General features: G+C 41.5%; 1 long non-coding RNA gene across 1 annotated transcript in view; it reads left to right on the top strand.

Annotated features, from left to right (window-relative positions):
- Window positions 1-26,156, top strand: part of LOC148127629 (uncharacterized) — a 55,129-nt gene that overhangs the window by 18,788 nt on the left and 10,185 nt on the right. Inside the window, exon 2 of the long non-coding RNA XR_015743924.1 lies at window positions 1,896-2,092. This is a non-coding gene — a long non-coding RNA (uncharacterized LOC148127629). The remainder of the gene's footprint in view (window positions 1-1,895; window positions 2,093-26,156) is intronic.

Here is a 26,156-nt window from a genome sequence, read left to right as displayed (position 1 = left end):
GGGTCAAAAGTGTCACATTGCATGTTAGAAGGTGACAGAGCTTTGATCCTGTAGTTGCAGTTGACAGTTTGACTTTTTTTAACACTCTCCCCCAAGATGTTCCCAATTAGCCATTAACCTCAAGACACAAATCCCTGTCACAAATGTCCATGGAGATTCTCAGTCATCCATGGTTTTCCCAAAAGTTATTTTTCAAAAGGCAACTGGACTCTTTCTTTCTTTGTTTACCCTAGAAGTTTCACTTCTCATCCAGGAAGCTTCTTCAGTTCTGATTGAATGGTGGAGAATGGAAGGTTTATATTCCTTGCAGTCAATCTGGTTGTTAGCACTCTCAGAGTCATTGAAGCCACCTGGAGGGTTATCTGTGCCCTGGGGTCACCTGAATAGTGCAAATGGATGCAGAACCTTCTTAGAACTGCTGAAATAACTTTGTGTTGTAAACAGGAGATGGGTGGTGTCATATCCTTCCCTCACTTTTGAGAGAGGGCTGTTCAATTTTAACATAGATGGCCTCTTTGACCCCCTCTTTCAAATCAGCAGTCCTCTCTGTCCAGAACGGCCATCAGAATCTTCTTGGATAAAAAGCAAAACGTCTTCAAGGGGAAAACATGTGAAAGTTCAGTTGCTTTTTGAAAAAGCACCTTTGGGAAAATCCACGGTGGATTAATCCTCAATGGATGAAGCTCAGATACAGGAATATCTGAGGATAGAATCTGCCCAAGGCTGGCTAATAGAGCCTCAGAAGTCTAAGCATCTGGTCCCAGACTCTGATGTAGTCCAAATAAATGATTAGCTATACAAGCTCCTGAGTGTATAGAAGCTTATGAAGACAAAGCCCGGGAGCTGCTTAATGGAGATATGCTTATCCAAAGAGAAGACTAATGGATTTGCTTGAGAGCAATTGTTTATTTATAAATGAACTGTCTAATTATCTGAGTTGAGTCTGCATTGGACATTGCAAATTGGAATATAATCTTTCCCTTTGCAATAACCTAGTGCTGAAATAAGAATTATTGTTCTGTGTTTGGTACCTATTCTGTAAACTGAGACCTTCCTGCATTACAGTATTAGACTTCTACTAGTTTGAGTCTAGGACAGACTTTGGATCCACATTCCTGCCTGTGACTTTGGTTGAGTTCCAGACCTGCCTTTAGGCTTAGCTGCCCAATAATGTACTGGGTTTCTTTTCTTCTGTCCTTTGCTTTTGGCCTCACTGCCCAAGAGAACACCTGAGGCTACTTCTGTAGCATAAGAAATCCTGTAATTATTACTTACTAATATGAAAATGGGAAAAATGTTTTTCCCCAATGGATTAGTTGATTCTGCTGTTTTTTTGCTGATGAATTGCAGTTGTATCTTCAAAAAGGAATGTGAAATTGGTGCAAATGACTAGCAAAGCAATAATAAAAAAGATAATTTCTGAAGGGTGAGACTTGTCCTTAGAGTCCTTGTCATAAACAGGCCCAGTTTTTCTTAGCAATAATTTTCTGATTAGACAGTTTCACTGATTATTGGGGAATTTGTATAAATTGGCAGCAGAGACTGTTATTTGGCAAAAAAAGAAATCTTGAAATTGGAGACTCCATGAGTATGTATTGTTGCTGTCATCACCCCCATTCTCTTTATGTTATTTTTTTTAACGTTATAACTCTAGATATACATTAGTATATGCAATCCTTTCCTAAGTCCAGAGAGGAATGGGTGAGCCCTTTGCTTCACAACCTTGTCCATATCAAGTCAAAGGAAGGAAGGAAGGGTTTTTCTATCACTGCTTTGCACTTGTTCATGGCTCATCAGTGTCTGAAAGCTAAGGACCAGGACTCCATCCTGTCTTCACCTCTCACTATGCATGCTTACATTGGCCTTTTTTTTTCCACTTTCTTTCTTTCTTTCAGATGTCCTGCCTATGACCATGGGTATTCCAGTTAACTAACATGGCCACCAGCTGTTGACAAATCTATATGAATATTGTCCTATCTTTGTCTAAATGCATATTCTAAGAAATATACGTCATTGCAAGAATATTGAAGTAATGCAGTTTTCTGGGAATTTACATGGAGAGCATCTGGCATTCGGACAATGCCTGAGAATGGTAATAGGACTGTTTTCACTTCAGCATAAACATGTGTAAGATTGGACTCTGCAAAGTAAGATAAGCTTTGCGAGCATTAACACTGTCTGAAATAAATGAATGTTTAGAACTGACAAGAACAGAGCAGGTTTGCAGGCCAAGTGTGTTGTGAATTGCTAAGCTTTTATTGATGAATGTGTATATCAGCCAGTTACCTCATTGTACCCTTCGGTAGCTTTTATATTCAGGAAAGTTAAATGACCCTCACCTGGTAGACAGATAATTAAAACTACATATGAAACTCCTGTGCCATGCTCAGTTTTTCATCTTGTCAATCTTGGGTTGCCAACTCAAGTTAAAACCTTCTAGAACCCAATCCACTAAATGTGAGATAAATGATAGATACCCACATACATACAATAATTGCAATGAATCAATTACTTATAAAATTACATCTCCATATACCAGACATTTTCTTTCGTATACACTGTGTCCCCTTCAAAAGGAATATATGACAGACCCAACACAACTCTCCTTCTAATGGAGATGGGGGGTCACACCCTGAGAAAGAAAAGCAAACGTGTATGTGAAAAACTGGATGGAGATGAGGCAAAGGGAAAAGATAATTAGAGATAAAAAAGAAAAGAGAAAGTCCTGCTTAGATCTTACAAAAATTCATCAGACAATGAACTTCTTCCATGCCTTCATATCAAAAGATCCAGGCTTTGTTGCCCAAATATCTATCGTCATTTGCACCGCTTATTCTTATCAGCAGATATGAGATAATCCCAGCCCCTTCACAAGTTCTCATTTGAAGAAAATGTTTTGTCTTCCTATAGACTAAATGCAACAATTGTACATTTTAAAATAATTCTTCTTCTCTGAGTTTAGCACTGATAGATTAGTATGTTGTGCTAGCGGTAGCTTTTTTAGTTGGTATCGCAATATCACCTATGACTTCAGCACATCATCCTTTTCATATCTATTAAATCATTAGTGAGATTTCATTTGTGAAATAACTGATTATGCAGACTTCGTTGAGGTGACATCCTGCAGATATATTTCACAATAAATTAATATGACTAATGACTATAACGAACTGGGAACAATCGAACTAAAGTCCAACACAAACTGAGAAAATCTGCATGAGGTATTTTAACTATTTTTTAAGGCATATCTAAAGGACTGGGAACAATTTCTAGAGAGCAGAAATGATTGCTTATCAATCTCTATGAATCTATTAATTTCCCATTCACTGTCAAAGAAGCTCAAGGCTTGTTTTCAGCTATTCTTCCAATATATATATATATATTCTTCCAATATATATATATTTTCCATAGTGGAAAAGCATTTTTCAAGTGCTTCTATTCTTTGGGATATGGAGACTAATATAGTAGATCATTGGCTACCTTGTAGATGAAGAAATATCTCCTCAACAAAGTGAACACTTACAATATTCTCTAATTGTTTAGAAAGGAGCCTTTTACAATTAATTCTCTAAAAGCACAATGTTCATAACATGTGCCTTGTTAATAAAAGCTTGTTGGTTTGAAATACAGCAAAATATTTTATTGATTTTCTTTCTTTACTAGCACTCATTACTTTTCACATTACCTTTTTTAAGCCCAGTGGAACAGTGTTTTATCATTTTTTTTTTATTCACATGAGACAAAAGAGAAATCATTATTCAATAGGGCTATGAAAATAGGGCTGTAAAAATTCTTTAAAAACAACTGCTTTGCAGTGCGAAAGAAACACTTTTCTTTCAATCATTGAATCAGCCAACTTGGGACATTCATACAAATGCATATAAAGTAACTTCTTTGAACTCTTAAGATCTTTTACAGGAAGATGATTCACAATTGGGTGTGTTAGATCAGGGGTATGTGCTCTGTTGGAGCGCGTGGTTGAGGGTGGCCTTATAATCCCCGCAGATTCTCACGGACCCATTGGTTTGATGGGGGTGACTATAGGGGTCTCCCACCGGGCGTGATCGATCGGCTCCAGCACCCCTTGCGCGATGAGCTTGTCTAGTTGCTCATCTATCTTGGGTTTGAGTGCAAATGGCACTCGCTGCTGCTTAAGGCGGATTGGGGCGATGATTGGGTCTAGATTAAATGCAATTGGGGACCCCTGGTACTTGCCTAAACTGTCGTCGAAGACTTCCCGGAAATCCCTCATGAGTGCCGCTTCCCAGTCCGCCTCATCGATGTGGTGTATGCCGGTCACCTCGATGCCCAGGGGTGTGAACCACTGCAGTCCTAGGAGGCTTGGGCGGTCTCGGTCGACAATTGTTAGGGGCAACACCTCTGTACACCCCTTGAATGAAATTTTAAAGTGTCCTATTCCAACTACAGGGATGCGGTTTCCATGGTAGTCCTTGAGGGTTAATTTCTGGTCTTCCAACTTGCGGCAACGGATGGTGGGTGCCAGGCGCTTGATTGTGCACCAGGAAACCATGGAGAGGTAGGACCTGGAATCCACCTCCATCTCGCATGGTTGGTCCTCGATACCCACCGTCATGGTACCTTTCTGGCGTCGATGGTGGAGGAATGGCCGATGATGACCGTCTGGTGGGTCTCCTCCCTCTGCCTCGCCTCGCTGAGTCGCTTGCTCCAGCCCTCTCGGCTCCAGCGGCTTTCCATGTGGCAGTCTCTGGGCTTGGTGGCGATGCCATCTCACCATTGGGGGCTGCCATCTTGGCGTCGGGGGCTGTAGTTCCTTTTGTTCTGGCGCACTTTGGCGATGTGCCCCCGTTTTTTGCAATGCCAGCAAATGGCATCGAGGAAGCAGCATTCCAAGTGGGGGTGATCGCCTCCGCAGCCGGCACATTGGAACCTCGGCTTACATCTCCTCGGTTCCCGCTGATCCCACACTGACTGGAGCCGGTGGATCTCCTCCTCCTCTTCCTTGGTTTCCGAGAAGGAGTCGATGTCGCCGTGGAGGGTGGTGATGGATTCCTGCTGGCCGGTCTCAGCGTGCTTCTCCGGTGTCAGGGTCATCTCGATGGCCGCCGGTCGGTCTGCTGTGCTCGTTTGCCGCATCCGGGCCGCCAATTTGTGGGTCGCCTTGGCGGCAGCAGCCTCAACAAGGGCATCGGCGAGGGAAATGTCGCCTTTTGCCATGAGCCGGCTCTGTAGGATGGGGTCCCTGAGCCCTAGGACGATGCGGTCTCGCAGGGCCTCGTCCAGGTCAGTGAAGTCACACAGGCCCCCGAGATCCCTCAGCGCCGCCACAAAGTTGCTGAGCCCCTTGCCCTCGCGTTGGTCCCACCGGTAGAAATCGTGCCGCCGGATGAGGGTGGGCACGGCGGGGGCATAGTGGTTTCGTAGTTTGGGCTCGAGATCGGCCCAGTCCATCTCCTTGACGTCGGCCGGTTTGGCCAGGGCTTTGGCCATCTTGAACACTGCGGGCCCACAGTGTGTTAGGAATACGGCCGTTTTCTTCTGGCCATTGGCATCCTTGAGGTTGCTGCATTCGAGGAACATTTGGAATCTATCGGTGTAAGATTCCCAATCCTCAGCAGCAGGGTTGAAGGGTGTGGGTGGCGAGGTACTGCCGGCCATGCTGTCAGTCGCGCTGTGCCGCTTCGCCACGTGCTCGGTTGGTCTCTTGTCTCATGATCCCACTTCGTCGCCAGTCTTAGATCGGGGTGGATCGGTTCCCAGAGAGACACGAGACCATAGTAACTTTCAGCTCTTTATTTTGTGTTCAGTTCAATACAAGGAAACTGGAGCCGCAGCAACCCTTCATATAGGGGTTGCTCGCGGCTCAGCAGCCAATGGCAGCGCTTTGAATCTCCCGCAATCGGCTAGGCCAATCGCGGTAGATTCCCAGCGCGCCAATCACAGCCGCTGAGTCAACCAATCCGGTTGTGGTCCGTGCAGACCAATCAGGTGCCAGGGTTTGGAGTATGCTAATATAGCATTGGGTGGGCATGTTCTCCTTTTAGTTTCAGTATCCTTTTATATAGTTACACAATGATCTTGTCTTCAGAAAAGGGAGGAAAACAGTGGAAAAACTTTTCTTTAAAAAAAGCCAATTATTGGTAGAATGCCAATTATTCTGAGCTTTATATAAATGCAAATATTTAAACTTTCACAATCTTTTTCTTAAAAGTATATGAGCAAAAATATTTTCCTCAGTTTCTCTCATTCGTCTAATCATTTGTGCTCAACACACTTTTAAAACATATTCTGCAATAATGTTTTCTTTGCATTCTCTGTTTTTGGCCACTTTTTAAATATATAGTTTCCTCTGTATTCTTATACTCATATTAGCTGGTAAAATTTTGGCAGTTGCTCTATTTGTAAATAAGTAATGTGGAAAGACTTCCCACTGCAAATCTACTGAATTAATTAGCAATATGATTACAAAGAGAAAACTCTTGATTAACCTCATGTACATTTAGACCTCATGTACACTTCCTTACAATTTAAGTATAGTTTGGGCAACGATTGCAATGGACTAATGTTACTTTATTTCAGTTAATTTTGTTATAATTATTTTATTTCTTTAATTAGTTGACTAATAGCCCAAATTCTCTGATCAGTTTATACTAAAACACACATGTGCACATATTGACACTCATAAATACAATTCAGCTATTGTGTTGATTATTCATTATGGCTCTGGATGCTGTTCAATATGAAAAAATATATATAAAAAAAGCAGTGATGCAGAAGGCTTGGCATATTGCCATCACAGTGATAGCAAGGCTCTTACCATTCCAGTTAGCATGAAACTTGGGAGAAAAACCAAGTTTTGAGGGGATATTTTGAATAAGGTCAGGATCGGGGCCTTCCAAATCTCAGCGAAAATGTTCTTCCAGCGGACAATAGTAACAGTGACAGTGATGGGTCACTGGTTGACAAGAACAAGGAAGGTCAAAAGGAGTTTTTACAGAATGATATCATTTGGACAGGTGACTTGTTACATCTTTTTTATGTCTTCATCTGTTACAACTTATTGGAGAAAGTGTTAGGCATAGGGCTGAACCCATTCTGAGGAAAAAGAGCTTGACTCAGTTCCTTTTCCAGTACCGAATTCTCCATTAAGAATGAATGTGTGGCTTCAAGGATCCAGTCATGTTTGAGCCTAGTGGTGCTGTGCTTATGATGACTAATTGATCAGTTCACTTTGGGACATCCCCAGGGAGGCCTGGCCTCTCCAACATTAGCAGTAGGTAGCCAAGCTTGAATCTGAATTCCAAATCTTACTATCTAACTAATAAAATTAGAAACATCTCAAACACTTAGGTTAATTGCAAGTTTATTGCATGCACTTTATTCAGTTTATTCACAATGCTCAGTTAAGCATTATGAGTCCAAATCAAGTAAGAATTGTAAACTTATGGTATTCGAAGATGCTTTGGTATTAAAAATAGTGCTATTTTTGCAATCCAATAGAAAGAGCAAACATATTTAGGAAAGTCCTGGCACTTACAGAAAAAAATCCTCTTAAGAATGAGGAACCATATAAACTATTTGAATAATGGCAAAACTTGCTCATTGGACTTGAAGGATTGGCTGATGGGGGAAGGGACGGAAATTTGGAGGAAAGAAGAAAATGGCATATTTTGCAAAAAGACGTGACTAGCTGGTTTCCTGTATTGAATGTGTTGTATCCAGGTTTTTTCTGGCCTCACTAAATACTCCTAATTTCATTTTCTATGTGAATATTATCACCCTAAATATGCTTACTAAGAATTCAGTCGCATTTTCTTATGCAGAAATGCACAAAACTGCAGAAATGCACAAAAGTAAATATAGTTGCATTAGTAAAATGACTTAGCAAAGGTTTGTATGTTATATTTTTATGTAGTTTCTTTTCTTGCTGCACTGCAAATAAAAAGGGGTGAATAATTATTAGGTATATTTATAATGCACTTATAATCAAAAAAAGGTTTGGGATGATATGACACTTTTCTAAACCAAACAGCTCTGGGAAATATGTTCATCTACAAGAGAGTAATTATCCCAAAATCATTGATTTTAATTTTGTGGTAACGTGAACAGAGATTTCCATGCCCTAGTTGTGTGGTTTATGATTCATCCCACACAGGTTTTGTTGAATGTAGAACATTATACTGCATGGATAAGAGGACATAGTCAGCGTTGGTTGATCTCAAGAGGATTGGTTCTCATAGATTTGGATGGGAGACCACTAGGAAATACTAAGTGTTCTGTACAGACATTTGCATACTCGAAATCCGGCAGCCCGGATTGGCTAAAGCGCACGGCCACCGGATTGGCTGAGTGCGCGGCACTGATGGTCGTTTGGAATCGACCGCGATTGGCTGAGCCGATCGTGGCGATTCAAAACGACCCGATTGGCCGCAGCACTCGGCAGAAAGTGCTTTTAAGCCGCGCTTCTTCCCCACTTTCCCCACTTGTGTTTTACCCTAATAAATGAGCTGAACCAAGTCACTGACTCGCGTCCTTTGTTCGTATGAGATATACGACACTGGCGACGAGGATGGGATTTTAAAACAAGTCCCCCACCGCACGAGGCCCACGGAACCGCAACCGGCAGCATGGCCAGCGGCAACGTGCCACCCGCTCCCTTCAACCAAGCTACGGAAGATTGGGAATCGTACATGGACCGATTCCTCATGTTCCTAGAGAGCAGCAACCTCAAGGACGCGAACGGGCAGAGGAAAAGGGTCGTCTTCCTCACACTGCGGGCCCGCAGTGTTTAAAATGGCTAAAGCCCTCGCCAAGCCGCTCGACGTAAAGGCCATGGACTGGGCTGATCTCGAACGCTGCTGAGGAGCCACTACGCACCCTCCGTACCCACCCTCATCCGCCGGCACGAATTCTACCACCGCGATCAGAAGCAAGGGGAGAGCGTCAGCAACTTTGTGGCCGACCTCAGAGACCTCGGGGGCCTGTGCGGGTTCACCGATCTCGATGAAGCCCTGCGGGACCGCGTCGTCCTCGGCCTCCGGGACCCCGTCCTGCAGAGCCGGATCATGGCAAAGGGCGACATCTCCCTCGCCGCGCCCTTGCCGGCCACCGCAGCAAGCGACCGGAAATCAGCGGCCCAATTGCGGCAAGCGGCACACCGCAGAGCGACCCGCCATGACTGAAGCGACCGCAACCCCGAGAACCAGTCCGGATTCGACCATCGAGCAGCCGCCTCCACACATCACGGCGATCTCGAATCCCCCTCCGACTCAGAAGATGACGAGGAGGACATCCACCGACTGCAGACGGGACGCGACCGGCGCGAACAAGCGGAACCGAAAATCAAAGTTCCAATGCGCGGCTGCGTGCGGCGAACACCAGCGTCGGAATGCGGTTCTTTGATGCCATATGCCGGCATTGCGACAAGCGGGGCCACATCGCCAAGGTCTGCCGTTTCAAGCGGAACCACAGCCTCCGCCACCGAGAGCGGCAGCCCACGGATAGCGACAATACCAGGCGACAACACCCCCAAGGAACGCGACCGGGATAGCGAGAGCCGTTGGAGCCGAGAGGCGAGGAGCCGCCGTTTCAACGAAACGCCAGCCGCGAGAAAGCGCACCAGACGGTCATCGTTGGCCATTCCTCCAACTGGGATGGCCGGAAGGTCCACGTGGAGGTCGCCCGCCGAAGACCGCCCCTGCAAAATGGAAGTCGACTCCGGATCTTACCTATCCATGGTCGCGTGGCGGAAATTAGCGGCTAGTACCCTCCATGAAGCTGCACGAGCTGGAGAGCCAGAAGCTCATCCTCAAAGACTACCAGGGAATCGCATCCCGTGGTAGGGACCGGGCACTTCAAGGTCACATTTAAAGGGCGCACCGAAATACTACCCCTAACCATCGTCGAGCAGAGACCGCCCCAGCCTCCTGGGACTTCAATGGTTCGCGCCGTTGGGACTCGAAGTGACCGGCACCAACCACGTCGCCGAGGCGGACTGGGAGGAGCAGCTCGTGCGCGAGTTCAAGAGGTCTTCGACGGAAACCTAGGCAAGTACCGGGGCCCCAATATCGTTCAGCCTTGACCCCACCATTGCCCCTATCCGCCTCAAACCCGGCGAGTGCCTTTTGCCCTCCGCCCCAAAATCGATGAGCAACTAAATAAGCTCATCGAGCAGGAAGTCCTCGAGCCAACGGACCATGCCCGATGGGAGACCCCTATAGTCACCCGATAAAGCCAGATGGGTCGGTGAGAATCTGCGGGGACTATAAGGCCACCCTGAACCGTGCGCTACAACAAAGCGCCTACCCCGTCCCAGTAGTGCAACACCTCCTACACTCACTGGGGGGCAGGGTTTCGCCAAACTCGACCTGGCCCAAGCCTATCAGCAACTGCCGGTCAACGAGGAAACCGCAGAAGCGCAGACTATAGTCACACACCGAGGGCATTCTGCTGCAAGAGGCTCCAATTCGAGTCAGTGTAGCCCGGGTATTTCAAAGCCTAATGGAGAGGCTCCTCCGGGGCATAAAAGGGGTAGTACCCTATTTTGACGACGTGCTGGTAGCAGCGGCCGACCAGAAACAATTGGAGGGCCGCCTAAGGGAAGTACTGCAAAGATTCCAAAGTGCAGGACTAAAAGTTAAGAGGAGAAATGCCAACTGCGCATGCACATGGTCGAATTCCTGGGGTACCTACTAGACCAGCACGGAATCCACCCCACCGAGGGCAAAATAAAAGCCATCAAAGAAGCCCCGAAACCCAGAAACAAAACTGAGTTACAAGCATTCCTGGGGTTGATTAATTTCTACAATGTTTTCCTGCCCCAAAAGGCGACCGTGGCGGAACTGTTGCATAGGCTGCTCGACAAGGCAGCCACCTGGGACGTGGGGAGACGAAGAGGGCGCTTTCAACAAAACCAAGGACCTTCTCACATCAGACGCTGTCCTCATCCAGTACAGCGAGACACTCCCCATCACGGTAACGTGCGACGCATCACCCTTCGGGCGTAGGGGCCGTCCTCAGCCACACCTCGCCGACCGGAAAGAAGCACCCATCGCCTTTTTCTCAAGGACCCTTTCAAAACCCGGAAAGAAACTACAGCCAATTGGACAAAGAGGCTCTAGCAATCGTCGCAGCCGTAAAGAAATTCCACGAATACCTTTACGGCAGGACCTTCTCCATAATCACGGACCACAAACCGCTGCTGGGAATACTGGCAGGAGACCGGGCCACCCCAATCATCCTCTCCCCAAGGATGACAAGGTGGTCCGAATTTCTCGCCGCCTACAATTACCGGCTAATCCACCGCCCGGTAAGTCAATCCCGCACGCGGATGCCCTCAGCCGCACACCATTGCCCCACCCTGGACGCTGACCCAGCACCCACCACATCCACCCTGAGCATCGAGACCTTACCCAACCTACCCGTGACCGCGTCAGACATTGCCCTAGCAACCAATAAAGACAAACGCCTGGCGCAGGTCCTAAGATGGGTGGGAAAAGGGTGGCCGGAGAAGGACGTGGACAACGAGTTCAAAGCTTACCGGAACCGACAAACTGAGCTATCAACGCAGAAAGGCTGTCTACTGTGGGGGACAGAGTCATAGTCCCAGAAAAATTGCAAAAAGAAGTCCTGAGCATGCTGCACGAAGGGCACCCGGCATCACGTTAGGACAAAAGCCCTGGCCAGAAGTCACGCCTGGTGGCCAGGGATGGACAAGGAGATCGAAGCCTGGGTGGCCTCCTGCAAACAGTGCCAGGAATCAAGACCAACCCCCCGCTGCCCGATCCTGGAATGGGAAACCCCTCGGGGGCCATGGTCCCGGATCCACATAGATTTCGCGGGACCAACCAGAGGACACACCTTCCTGGTAACCGTAGATGCTTACTCCAACTGGCTGGAGGTAAGCAACATGAAGACAACTACCACAGACGCCGTCATCAGAGAACTCAGCAAGCTCTTCGCAACCCATGGCCTTCCCGATGTCATCGTGTCAGACAACGGCCCCCAGTTCACCGCACTACCCTTCGAGAAATTCTTGGCAGAGCGAGGGATCCGACACGCATTAACGGCACCGGCGCACCCGGCGGCGAACGGAAGGGCGGAGAAAATGGTCCAATTCACAAAAAGACCATCAAAAAATCGAAACCGAGGACATACAAAACAAAATAAACCGGATGCTACTAATTCAGCACATAACCCGAGCACTACGACGAACAAGAGCCCAGCGGAGCTACTAATGGGGAGAAATTGCGATCACCGCTCGACCGCTTGCACCCCACATACAACCCGGAAAGACCCCTGACTCCACCAGCAAACGCAGAACATTCGCACCGGCAGACAGGGTCTATAAAAAACCTTACCGGGGACCCCCTCTGGATACCGGCAACGATCACCCAAGCAACAGGCCCACACTCGTACCGCCTTCAAACTACCAGCGGACGAGCGTGGAAACGCCACATCGACCAATTGAGATCAAGAACCACCGCGGGAAATACAACCGACATGCAAACACCAGACACTGAAAGGAACCGGCAAAACACCAACCAAGAGGGAGGGAAGACCCCAAAGAACAAAAAGAACAAACCCACCCAAAAGAAACCAGCAGTACTCACCACCTGAAGAACCGGAGAGCGACCCACTCGAAGCCTCACCTGGAAGGAGCAGCCGAGCCAGCTCAACCGGCCCCGGAAGCCCGGCGGGAGCAGCCAAGCCAGCTCAACCAGCCCGGAAAAGCCGAGCGGAGCGGCGAAGCCAGCAGCTCGACCAACCGGGGAGACCAGGAGAGAGCCGCGGCGAGAGGCCTGACTCACCCTTCCAGGCGGTTCCATCAACGAGGCGGAGAGCGACAGGAGTCCCACCCGAACCGGCCGACAGCCAGGAGACAACTGACCAGCGCAAGTCCAGTCAGAAAATACGGGCCCGCCTACTTACGGGACTACGTCACGTGAGACCAAACCAAGAGGGAGGGGTGTTCTGTACAGACATTTGCATACCGAAATCCGGCAGCCGGATTGGCTAAAGCGCACGGCCACGGATTGGCTGAGTGCGCGGCACTGATTGGTCGTTTGGAATCGACCGCGATTGGCTGAGCCGATCGGGTGATTCAAAAGCGACCGATTAACCGCAGCACTCAGCAGAAAGTGCTTTAAGCCGCGCTTCTTCCCCACTTTCCCCACTTGTGTTTTACCTAATAAATGAGCTGAACCAAGTCACTGACTCGCGTCCTTTGTTCGTATGAGATATACGACACTAAAATTTGTAATTTAGATTGGACTGATAATAATAACAACTCTAGAAGGTAGAAATTGGATTTTCAGTTGCAGAACTCTATCTTGCTGATCTAGTAGAGTTCAGCTTTTGGCTGGGAAAAAAAACATAAAGGTCCAGGATAAGGGAAAAAAATCAATCAAATCTTTGTTGGAGATCAGAGGAGTGATCCATGTAACTTTCCAAACAAATGGTCATTAACAGGTTGGGCAGTTGTTGTGTGTAGGTGCATATGTGTCTTTGTGTGTGTGAGGGGAGGGGAGGGAAAGAGAGAGAGAGAGTTCACAAGTAAGCAGACTCCACAAAAGCCTTCCATTTCACATGGCTTATGTTCTTTTAATATTCTTCTTCTCTTTATGTAGAAGGCATAACTCCAGGGTCCAACAAGATGATATTGTTTGATGTAGGATTCAGAGCATGCCTTCTTTACTAGGTCTAGTCAAATGAGTAGAAGAAATTGGGGACAGGCATTCCCACAAATGGACTGGTCCTATGCCATGTAGGGCTTTATTCATCTGAAGCTTCTAAAATTTTGGGGGGAAAATTGAAAAAAAAAACCTTTTCAAACATTTAATATTTTTTGTGCTAAATCTTAACATGCCCCCATTCCGTTCGTGGGCTCAGATGTTTCCTTCCTGACTGTTGCTATGGTTGTGGTTCTTTCTCTTCCTGCTTTACAGATGAGTTTTGCCTCTCTTCTTCCATCCTCCTCCGGAAAGACTTATATGACTATCTATAATAAGTACATAACTGTGGGCGGATTGCAAAAAGAACAATAAAACCAACATCAAACTACTCCTCTGTTCAGTATTTGTATTTAGTAGCTTACAGCCTCACCCTAGTCTAGGATTTGTGGGGAGGAAGGCCTCCAGACTTTCAGGACCTTCTGGAAACTTAAAAATGAAACAGTTGCTGGATTTGATGGTGAGGGTGGGGGCATCTGTGAAGAAGGCATATTGCCTAGGACTCACCCAATGACAATATTTTAGAGAAGGGACCTGAAACATGCCAATTCTATCCAATCTAGTGGTACAGGCAGATATCTTCTAGTGGAACATGCATACAATTTATTATTCCCATAATGAGTGGGTGCCAAATTGAAAACATTTTCCTAGAAAAAAAAATGCTTTTGATTGATAATCTCTTGAATCAGCCCTTCTCAAAGTAGAACATACCTCTGCAAATTACCAGCCTAGGATGTGAGGGAGGATTTGGAAAAGTTGAATCACTCTTACATTGAGTTATTTGTTGCCTTCCGTTAAAAGGTTTATAATTGGACTGTTTTAAAAAGACTTACAGAATAATTTTATGTCTAACAAATCAGTAAGTATAACAGAATAATAGGCACCTAATTGCTTTGCTTAGCTAGAGGATATTATTCATTTCTATGCAAGGTTTTCATTAAAAATCACTACAATACCTCCTTGTTAGCACCTTAGATGTGACTGAAAATACATTAGATTGAAAGTAGCACTAATGGCTGTAGAAATTCATTATTTATTACTGGCTATATTTTTATACTTCAGAATGAAATACCTCTCTCAAGCAAATATGACAGCTAATACTTGCATATATACAATTTGAAAGCAAAGAGGGAAGACAGAAAAGAAAAAGCTTTTTTTGCAATTAGGTTTGCATGGGAGAGTGTATGCCATGGCTGGTACGGGAATTCTAGGAATTGAAGTCCACAGGTCATAATGTTGCCATAGTTGCCCATCCTGGTGTATTCTGTAGGACTCGCTGTCAGCAAAAGTAGATCCAAGAAAATCATTGTTTATTTTTCCAATCTGTAGGAAGGAAATATTTCAAAGATGCTGATATATGGATGCATATTTGCACCCAAGGAAGGGTGATGCTCAAAGCATGGATGAAACCACAATGAATAATAGGTGCATTATTTGGGATTATATGAAATACTGTATATAGAACCAATATGTCTTGCTCAGTTATGTATGTGTATTTTTAAAATAATTGTTTTCTCATATGGAAATTTCTGATAAAGTATCTCAGTCCCAAATCTCTTTGATAGTAAAATAGTAAGCAAATGCATGAGTAGGCATTCATGCACATTTAACAACAGGGCAGGATCACTTCAACTATCTTCCTATACATATGTTCACTCTCCAGGTTTAAAAAGTGAACTAAAAATGCTAAAGTCAGGCTGCAGATCTACAGAAGCTAATAAAATTCTGCTACATACACACACACACACACACACACACACACACACACATACATACTCTGTGTGTGTGTGTGTACACACTTCTTTTTTGAGGAAATTATAGTTCTTTGCTTGATTGAGCTTCTGGTTTTATTGAACTAGTGGAAACCTATGTTAGATGGAAGTGCTGTTGAATAACAGGAAACATCCAACTGAATGCTATCAAATTTAATTTACTGTAAATTAAGTAAATTTTCAAGGATAACTGGGCTTTGGGAAAAAAACTTTTAAAATACAAGTGGATTGGTAAAAGGAAATTTGAAAGGGAATGTAAAGGAGATGAAATATCCCAAGAATGCTTGATGTCAACTCAAACCCACAATAACATGCCTTCATCTAGAATCTAGATTATATGCTGCAGATCAGAAATGATTTAACAAAGACAAAGAGTGTAGTTAACAAACTGTGGTAATGCAGCCATGATGGAAATGAAAGCTTCCTTTAGATACAGTGGAATTAAGAAGCATTGTACAAAGAAGACAAATACAAACATAAAAGTATGTAAGAGAAATGCAAAATAATAGCATTGAATACTAAAAAAATGCTTTGAGATGCACATCAATTATTAAGACATATGATAAAAAATAGATCAGAAGCAGAAAAGCAACTAAAGCACCAGTTGAATTAAAGAGTGTGACCAAGAATCAGACTTCTCTTAAAATTCAGCCATGACATTACTAAACATTAAAATTGGAAACTAGTTTATATAAGCACCATTAAAAAAAATTGGGGACATTAAATTCTGTTTTAAGTAAATTGATGAAAAAATTCACATATATAAGAAAAAGCAATATAACTTCTGCTGAAAAATCTTTTCAGAGTTAAAAAAAACATTATCTAAACTTTCAGGGACTGATTTTTATGAAACATCTTTCCCCAACAGACCCACATGGGTCTTCACTATTTTCACTATTTTTTTTCCTTCTAGGCTGAGACATTTCTTATCTCTCAGACAGGTTTTTTTTTAAATTAGATTTTAATTTTAAAGAGTTTATCATTCGATAAAGTCTTTAGATAGTTTTATAATATCTTCTAGTGCTATTTATTAATTTACTTTCCTGTTTTTATTGTTTTATAGATCTTCTGTGTAACATTTTGAAGTAATTTTGCAATCTAAATGGAGGACTTTGACTATTGGGTGGAGCATAATAAATAGTTATGACAGCCATTAAAGTGTTCAAACTAAAAATCATATGCAGACAGGAAGAATACGTAACAAAAGGCTTATTATATTATCCAATGCATTTTACACATATGTAGTTATTTTTCAACGTAGTTAAAACATACAAAAAGAAACACAAACTCCATTCATGTGAACACAGGATGTTCTTCTTGAATTTATTCAATAAAAACTATTAACTAAAGATCACAAATTATGAAAAAAAAATGACCTAGTAACAAACTACGACTTATAAAAACACAAGTATCTTTCCAACTGAAAATGTATTTTTTTGTTGTTATAAGACAGATTGTAACAATTACCCATATTATTCCCACAGAATAATACCCTCAAGGAGATATTTTTAGAGTCTGTCGAAATCCTCTCACCAAACTCTTTCTCTACTTCCACTAGCAGTTTGAAGCTTCCATGTCTTGTGTTCTTCAAAAAAAAATACTTCTGCAAATGATAGATGATAGATAGATAGATAGATAGATGATAGATAGATAGATAGATAGATAGATAGATAGATAGATAGATAGAGGCTAATTCAGCATATTACAGAGAAAGATCTTACTTTTGTAATAAAGGAGGTCAGATGCATTTTTAAAATGGATAATTCAACATTTTTAAAAGATTGCAATGAAAGAGCACATAATTATGCTTTGAATTCAGATATAACGTTTTCATAAGCAAAAAGTGGAATGATTGCCTTTTTGTGCATACAATTGCTACCTATGCTTGGCTACCTTTAGTACATTCCCATAGCAAGGCACAGCAAAAACATATTTTCAAACTCAGCATGAGAAGGTCAAATTCAATACAATACAAGGAAATATAAGTGATATACACTGAAGAGAAGAGTTATAATTTCCTGTATAGATTAATGGAGTCTGAACAACTGAACAATGTTAAAGAATGAAGAGGATCACCAAATAGTGGATAATCTTAATACGCAAATGTTGATAGCAGTAAATTTCATATTGATAAAGTTCATATTTTTTTCTTAATAGAAAAAAATGAACATAAATCCATCAATATTGCACTAACTTTTTATAAATAAGTGAAATATATATTTAGTATTGCTGCATCTCAGGAAGAATACTGTACAATCTCTCTGTACAGGCAGTGGTAGCATAATATACGTAAGGAGGCACTTTAACCAAAAGGTTTCCACAATTTTGGCGACTACTGTAGAGTTAGAACATGTTCAGAAACAAGCAATTCAAATGCCCAAGGGACTGAAGCAAAAACAAATGTAATTGATTCTTTAAAACTGGACAAGAGAAGAAATGATAGGTGTATAAAATTAAATATGAAAAGAAAGATACTCTATTATATTACAATTTCAGCTTATCCTGTCAAAGTAAATTGTATAATATTTTATAGATATTACTTTAATAAAAAAAATAGTAATAGATGATACAAACATTTTTTTAAAAAAAATTTCTCTGGATAATATTGTTTCCTGGGGGAGATATGTTGTGATAACAATGGAGTGGAAGCCATAATTTTTTAAAAAATGTAAATCCTCCCCCAGAAGAATCAGTACAAATGTATGTGATAAAGGGCTATTATTGCCAGTGCAATGACAGGTTGACTGCATGTCCCCTACGGAAGGCCTTGATATCACTTTGGTTGATTATAAATCACACATAAAGTCCTACTCTTGTGTTGTTCCCAAATTATGTGCCTTAGCTGTTGTCCATCCTCATTAGTTTTTATTTCAAAAGAAGAGTCAGTACTTTTTTTGTTGCTAGGCCCCTTTTGAAGGAATTAATCAGTTTTTGATTATGTTTATTGTATGTTATTAGTATCTTACACACTAAGATGCTATCTTAGACAAAATGCAATTCCCCCCACCTCTTCCTAATATTTTCCTGCAAGCACATGGTTTTTTTGGGATCAGTCCACAAAATACAAATTGAACGTGTATAATAATAATCATTGTCATTTTTTACCTGCCACAAAACCATAATTAGAGATGATAGGAAGAAGATTACCATCTTCTTATTTATTTGACTCATACACACAACCTTCTAAGGACATGGATGCATTAGGGTTTCAAAGAGCATTTCAATATATATATATATATATATATATATATATATATATATATATATATATATATATATATATATATATGTGTGTGTGTGTGTGTGTGTGTGTGTATATATATACACACACACACACACACACACACACACATACACACTACACATACACACATACATATATATATATTTTCTCTTAAGTTTTCGTGGGTACTTACATGTATGGTATTCAGCTTTGTTCGGGTATTTTCCCACGTCATTATTTAAAAGCACAACTATAATGACGTGGGAAAATACCCGAACAAAGCTGAATATCATATATATATAATTTCAAAAACATTTGAATGTTTTGCACAGGCTTAGACAGTAGGCCTTGTGAAACTATATCCAACTGCTCTTCACTGGACTCTTAGGAAAACGCAGAGTTTTCCAGCTTAAAACCTAAGCTATACAGTATCTGAATCTTATACATCAAAATTAAAACAGTCTGGCTCCTCGTGTTGTATCTTGATTGGGGGAAATTGTCTAAAAAGTCTTGCAATTACTCAATAACCCAGTAGAGGTCACTGAGTTACAAGTAGAGACTTTACATGAGGTTATGGGTCAAACTACATATTACATATCATCAGAAAGATTTTTTTAAAAAATAGTATTATTCTAATTAAAGAAAGAGGGGAAGAAAGAACTGAGCTGTTTCACAATGAAAAGGGGAAGTAGATAGGAGCCATTTAGTGAGGAAAAATTGCTGAACAAGGGGAGTTGAACTGTCCTTCATACCACTACTCTTGTGTTTAAACTAAACACAAGTAGATTTTAAAGCAAACAAAATTAATATATGTTTATACCTCTACCAACTAGATAATGTCAACATTTTAATTGAGAAAAAATATTACTTGTATACTATTACTTTCCTCCTAAGACCAAAGAAATCAGGGTTGTTATTGCTCATTTTACATACATGTTTGTTTAGCTATCCTTACACACATCTTTTTATATAACTTTCTCTATTATATGCATCTAACACAACTTTTAAAGTCTACCGTTTCTTTAAATGCAATTTATATAATTGTCTTAAATATATGCTGATCTAAAGTTGCAACAAATTTAACTTCGCTCAACTTGTACTGGTAGTGTTTATTTTGACAGAGAGTGGTAAATTACCAGAAAGAAATATTCCACAATGTGTGACCACCACAAAAATCTAATTCAAGGATTTCTGGAAAGGTGATAAATATGATCAATATTATAACACCTCCATACACATCCGTGGATTGATTAACTCCTGAATGGCATATATAAATCAGGGTTTTTTCCACATCAAGGAGATCAAGGAAGAAATGGGAACCAAAATTATCATGGTGCCCAAAGACTTCTAAAAATAAAGTCACCATATTTTTGGCTATCTGGTTTAGAGGAAAAAACAATAATAGGAGGACTGAGAGATAGATGTTTCCATCCTCCTCTTTCCATATTAGAATCTAAATTCATCCTGTGAAGTTAAATGATGGAAGATTCAGATTCAGGGCATAAAATAAAGTCTTTCCACTACAGATAGTTAAAGTGTGGAATTTACCATAATATGCAAGATAATTAATTTAAGCAGATTTAGAAGGGAATTGGACAAATTCATAAAGCATATTTCTAACAGCAATTACAAATTGTGATGGATAGTGCATATTACCCCCACATTTAGAGGCCACATGCCTCTGAATACCAATAAATAATAAGTCTGCTTATGTTCCTGTGTGCCCTTTAAATTGATTTCTCATTCTGCTGTTGTTTTACGTCTTACTTTGATCTCAAGGTTGAAGACAGAATGTCCAAGAGGATGAAAATATCTGCTTTGCATGCTCTGGTTTATAGCATTCCATTTGTGACCATTCACTTGTATTCTGAACAGCTGCAAAATGTTACAGGAAAATGATGTTGTATATAACTGGCAATGTGTAGGTTAGGAAAAGGAACCCATTGCAGAGGGTTCATCCCATTATATTGATGATAATAAACTCATTAATCTTGAAAGGTTTAAGCCTGCAGAGTACAGCATATGATTTGTTTGAGAAATATTCCAAGATTTCATTATTGGGGTTTTAATTCTGGATTTAAGATAAAAACATCGATGCTGGAGGAAATGAGGAGATGGTGTAGGGCTTCGTTGCAAAAGTTGATCCTTTGATTTATAATACTCTTTTATATCTAGCTGTTGCTATAAAATGTTGCTTATTATAGAACATTGCTTATCAACAACGATACTTTGATTGTAATAGTTTAGTCATAATGTTATACTTGTTGAATATAGGGATTGTATCAGTTCTGCTGTCAACAGAGGCTGAGTTCTCTTTTAAAATTTTCCTAGGTGTTTTGCATAAGTTTCTAAGACTCTTAGTTCTTTTCTGAGCAAAAAGTAAACAGAATGACTAAATGGAGAACAGCTTCTACTTTTTCCTACTTTGAATAAGAACAGGAAATAATAAAATGAACTTACATCTGGAACAGAACACAGTATTAATATACTGCCCGTAATGCAGGCTAACCTGTAGCAAGCAAGAAGCAAGAAGCATCACATACCGACATAAATTTATGAGATAATTATCAGAGCTTTACAAGAGCTTTACAAAAGCTCCAGCGCACCAACAGAATTGAATCTGCATGTACCCTCTGATGGCTGGCTTTTTATCAGTTTAAATGGTGGATATCTAAAATACTCCAAACAGGCTGCTATGGACTTACAGTTACTAAAAGTTACACGGGGACAATCAGAAATAGCAATAGTGGTTTATTTACTGAATTTGCTTAAGATCCATGAAGTAAGTAGTTTTCACAGTGTCCCACAATGCTCAGGATAGGTTTCTGAAATTTGTCTTAGGAAATACATATATGATTGATGGCAATTTTATCTATTGTTACCTTACAGTATTTATTCAGTGAAATAGTTATTCCATGCAGAAAGTCTTTTTATGAATGTTCTGGCTCCCTGTAGAAGTGCAATTTAATGTGTGCCTTAGGGAGAAGTACAGGCCAGCAAGAACCAGCCTCAAATTATTAGCATAAGAAAAGGCTGTTAAATTCTGGAATTTCTCTGTGATCTTTCAGTGGAAACTTACTGACCCTGGAGGCTTGCTTTGAAAAGCCATTTATGGGAAATGACACACAAGCCTTGATATGTTTAGTGATTTCTCTCTAGGGTTCAGAAATAAAATGTATTATGTAAAGATCTTCAAACAATTATTGTACAGTAATCAAGAGAAGAAAGAACAAAAGGGGTTCCCTGGATTGCTGTCTTAAGGTGAAGTTCTCAAAAGGTTAATAAGTTATTTTAATTATTAAAGAAATCTTTAGATTTGTGATAAAACAATTCCCACCAATTTGCATGTTGATCACAAATGTAAAAACAGTCCTCGCTGGCCAGAATCTGTTTATGAAGAGAGCAAATATGATTATTATTGGTAATGGATTTCTACTGCTGGTGATAATAATTGGGCTGGCAGAACAGCTTTTTCTATCTTCTAGATTCTAGAAGATGTTTGAATTTTATTTGATTCATTGTAAATAAGATAACAATGCCCTCAAGTCATATCACCTCATTGTCTGATGATGACATGTAGTCCTCCATGCAGTCATCTGACAACAGTTGGGAAGTAGTTTGACATCATCTTCCTCTGGGATGTGGTTTATATCTCTCGTCTAATCTACAGTCCTTGAATTCCCTGGGTGCCTCCCATCCCTTCCCTGTTAACCAGGCCCCATCACTGCTGAACTTCAGAGCCAAAATATAGTCAGACTGGCACTTAAGACCAGAACTTTAAAATATATTTATTTTGTAACAGAACAAAATGTGCCATATACAAATAAAGAAAAACTTAGCTGTCTAATATGTTGTTCTAAATGGCAATAAACTACAAAGTAAGGCTATTGCATTTATTTATATTTTATTTCAAATACAATGAATTTTATAATATTCATATGTTGATTTATGGTTAATATAGCCTCATGTTGAAATCAGACATATGGGTTTTCCTTTCTTCCACCTTCTAATCTAACTCTCTTCTTATAATATATAATGCTGGTTTTTGATTTACCAGAAATATACCAGTTTTGACAAAATACAGGTGAAACTCAAAAAATTAGAATATCATGCAAAAGTTCATTTATTTCAGTAATGCAACTTAAAAGGTAAACCTAATATATGAGATAGACTCATTACATGCAAAGCAAGATAGTTCAAGCAGTGATGTGTCATCATTGTGATGATTATGGCTTACAGATCATGAAAACCCCAAATCCACAATATCAGAAAATTAGAATATTGTGAACAGGTTCAATATTCTAGGCTCAAAGTGTCCCACTCTAATCAGCTAATTAAGCCATAACACCTGCAAAGGGTTCTTGAACCTTTAAATGGTCTCTCAGTCTGGTTCAGTAGGAATCACAATCATGGGAAAGACTGCTGACCTGACAGTTGTGCAGAAAACCATCATTGATACCCTCCATAAGGAGGGAAAGCCTCAAAAGGTAATTGCAAAAGAAGTTGGATGTTCCCAAAGTGCTGTATCAAAGCACATTAATAAAAAATTATGTGGAAGGAAAAAGTGTAGAAGAAAAAGGTGCACAAGCAGCAGGGATGACCGCAGCCTGGAGAGGATTGTCAGGAAAAGGCCATTCAAAGTGTTGGGGACTTTCACAAGGAGTGGACTGAGGCTGGAGTCAATACATCAAGAGCCACCACTCACAGACGAATCCTGGACATGGGCTTCAAATGTCGTAGTCCTCTTGTCAAGTGCTCCTGAACAAGAAACAACATCAGAAGCATCTTACCTGGGCTAAAGAAAAACAGAACTGGTCTATTGCTCAGTGGTCCAAAGTCCTCTTTTCTGATGAGAGCAACTTTTGCATCTCATTTGGAAACCAAGGACCCAAAGTCTGGAGGAAGAATGGAGAGGCACACACTGCAAGATGCTTGAAATCCAGTGTGTAGTTTCCACAGTCTGTTGATTTGGGGAGCCATGTCATCTGCTGGTGTTGGTCCACTGTGCTTCATTAAGTCCAGGGTCAACACAGCCGTCTACCAGGAGATTTTGGAGCACTTCATGCTTCCTTCTGCAGACGAGCTTTATAGGGATGCTGAATACATTTTCCAGCAGGACTTGGCACCTGCCCACACTGCCAAAAGTACCAAAACCTGTTTCAATGACCGTGGGATTACTGTGCTTGATTGGCCAGCAAACTCGCCTGACCTGAACCCCATAGAGAATCTAGGGGGCATTGCCAAGAGAAAGATGAGAGACATGAGACCAAACAATGCAGAAGAGCTGAAGGCGGCTATTGAAGCATCCTGGTCTTCCATAACAACTCAGCAGTGCCACAGGCTGATAGCTTCCATGCCACGCTGCATTGAGGCAGTAATAGCTGCAAAAGGGGCTCAAACCAAGTACTGAGTACATACGCATGGTTGTACTTTTCAGAGGTCTGATATTGTTCTATATGCAATCCTTGTTTTATTGATTGCATGTCATATGCTAATTTTCTGAGATTGTGAATTTGGGGTTTTCATGATCTGTAAGCCATAATCTCAATTATGACAAATCATGGCTTGAACTATCTTGCTTTGCATATAATGAGTCTATCTCATATATTAGTTTCACCTTTTAAGTTGCATTACTGAAATAAATGAACATTTGCATGATATTCTAATTTTTCAAGTTTCACCTGTAAAGCTTATGCTACTCCAAAAGAAGTCTATCTATCAATATCATCTATTTATAAGAATGAGCAAACAAAATTATTTTGGAGTAAATGACTGCAATGGATAGGATTGTAGGAAGTTAGCACCTGCCCCTCTCCTAGAAAATTGAAATATCCTAGGAAATATTAAAAAGGCAGAATATTTCCCCTAAAAAGAGTAGAAACTCAAGAGCAGAAACACCTCAGAAGCAGAAGCTCACCTCCACCTTTGTTAATGGGTGGGCCATTAAGGCCTGGGCCAGAATACTTTACATAACAAAGATCTCCAAGAGCCCTTTCAGTGCATCATCATCCAGCAAGGCTCAACCAAGCCTGGAGCTCAGGACAGCCTACAGAGTTGCCCCTGCATGGCCTCATGGGAGTCTGACAACCAATCAGAATACAAGCTCCAATTCAAATCCCAACAAAGGTTATAAAACCCAGGCACTCTCAGCATATCAGTCCTTCTTGATCTTTTCCTTCATCTTGAAGCATATGATCATCCTTTTCACTTTGGAGCTTCAAGCCATGTGGCCCTGTCCACTATTAAACCATCTCCCCAAACACCCTCCATGTTTCCACTGTCTTTTTCCCCACTTGGAACTGAACCCAGAAGGATAATTCTTTCAACAGGATGATACCTAATTAATAGGATAGTAACTTATTAAACAGAGACACCATGTAAATGGGCACTGGGAAAAATATTTAGGGGAGAAAAATGTTTAGGGGATGATTGAAGTTTCTCTTGAGTATGCTAAATCTTAAAGAAACCATCTGTATTTATTTTTAGAAATATTACTTTCATCAAAGCAATACTAAATTGTATCATTGACTTACTGACATTTGGCAACATGATTTAATTGCTCCTCTATCATTGTCAAGGAATACCTCAACAGTACCTGATAGTGCCTAGACTATTGCCATGACTTGGACTTGAGTGAGATTTGCACACTGCCAGCTTCACTATTTCTTCCCATGGCCCATCTGGATCCTCTAGTAAAAAATAGTCAAGATGACTAGAGATATGACTAAGCACCGTGGATGACCAAGACATCTTCTATGTCTTTTTGTGCTTGCAGAGACTGCCTTCTTAACCACTGTACCATCCAAGGCAGAGGTGGTATCAGCAGGTTCTGACTAGTTCTGGAGAACAGGTAGCGGAAATTTTGAATAGTTCGGAGAACCGGCAAATACCACCTCTGACTGGAGATTTTACAGTATCCTTCCCCTGCCACACCCACCAAGCCATACCCACAGAACCGGTAGTAAAAAAATGTGAATCCCACCACTGATCCAAGGATCTCATCTCCTCAATCTGCTGAAGTCTGTCTTTGCATGGTGGGGTAGACAACTCCCTATCACACTAAGGATTAAAACCCCATTGATTATCTTTACCAGGTTTAGCTGACTTGATAAAGCCATTGGCGAGGTAGTGGCCACTGTTGCATGCAAGGAGCCGCAAGGAGCCACAGGTGAGACTTGAGTGCCAAAGGGGGACCACAGGTGGGAAAACTGCCCTTTAAAAGATGGGATATCCCCCCCCGTGGTATCACCCAGCCTTGATAACTCATAAACCCCAGCAGCATTCCATACTTTGGAAAGCAGGGGTAGAAAATGAAGAGCTAATTTCATGTAGTCTGAAGATTGCCCAGACCTGATGTAATAATAATAATTCTTACAGTTTTATTGGAGGTTGATGTGCTACAGAGCACATTGTAAGCTTCCAGCCTCAGTTTATGTGGGCATCTAGAATCTG

This window comes from Pseudonaja textilis, chromosome 1, assembly GCF_049901715.1.
Source record: "Pseudonaja textilis isolate UNSWEBS1 chromosome 1, rPseTex1.2, whole genome shotgun sequence".
Taxonomy (NCBI): Eukaryota; Metazoa; Chordata; class Lepidosauria; order Squamata; family Elapidae; genus Pseudonaja; species Pseudonaja textilis.
This window is presented reverse-complemented; position numbering and strand designations above follow the sequence as displayed.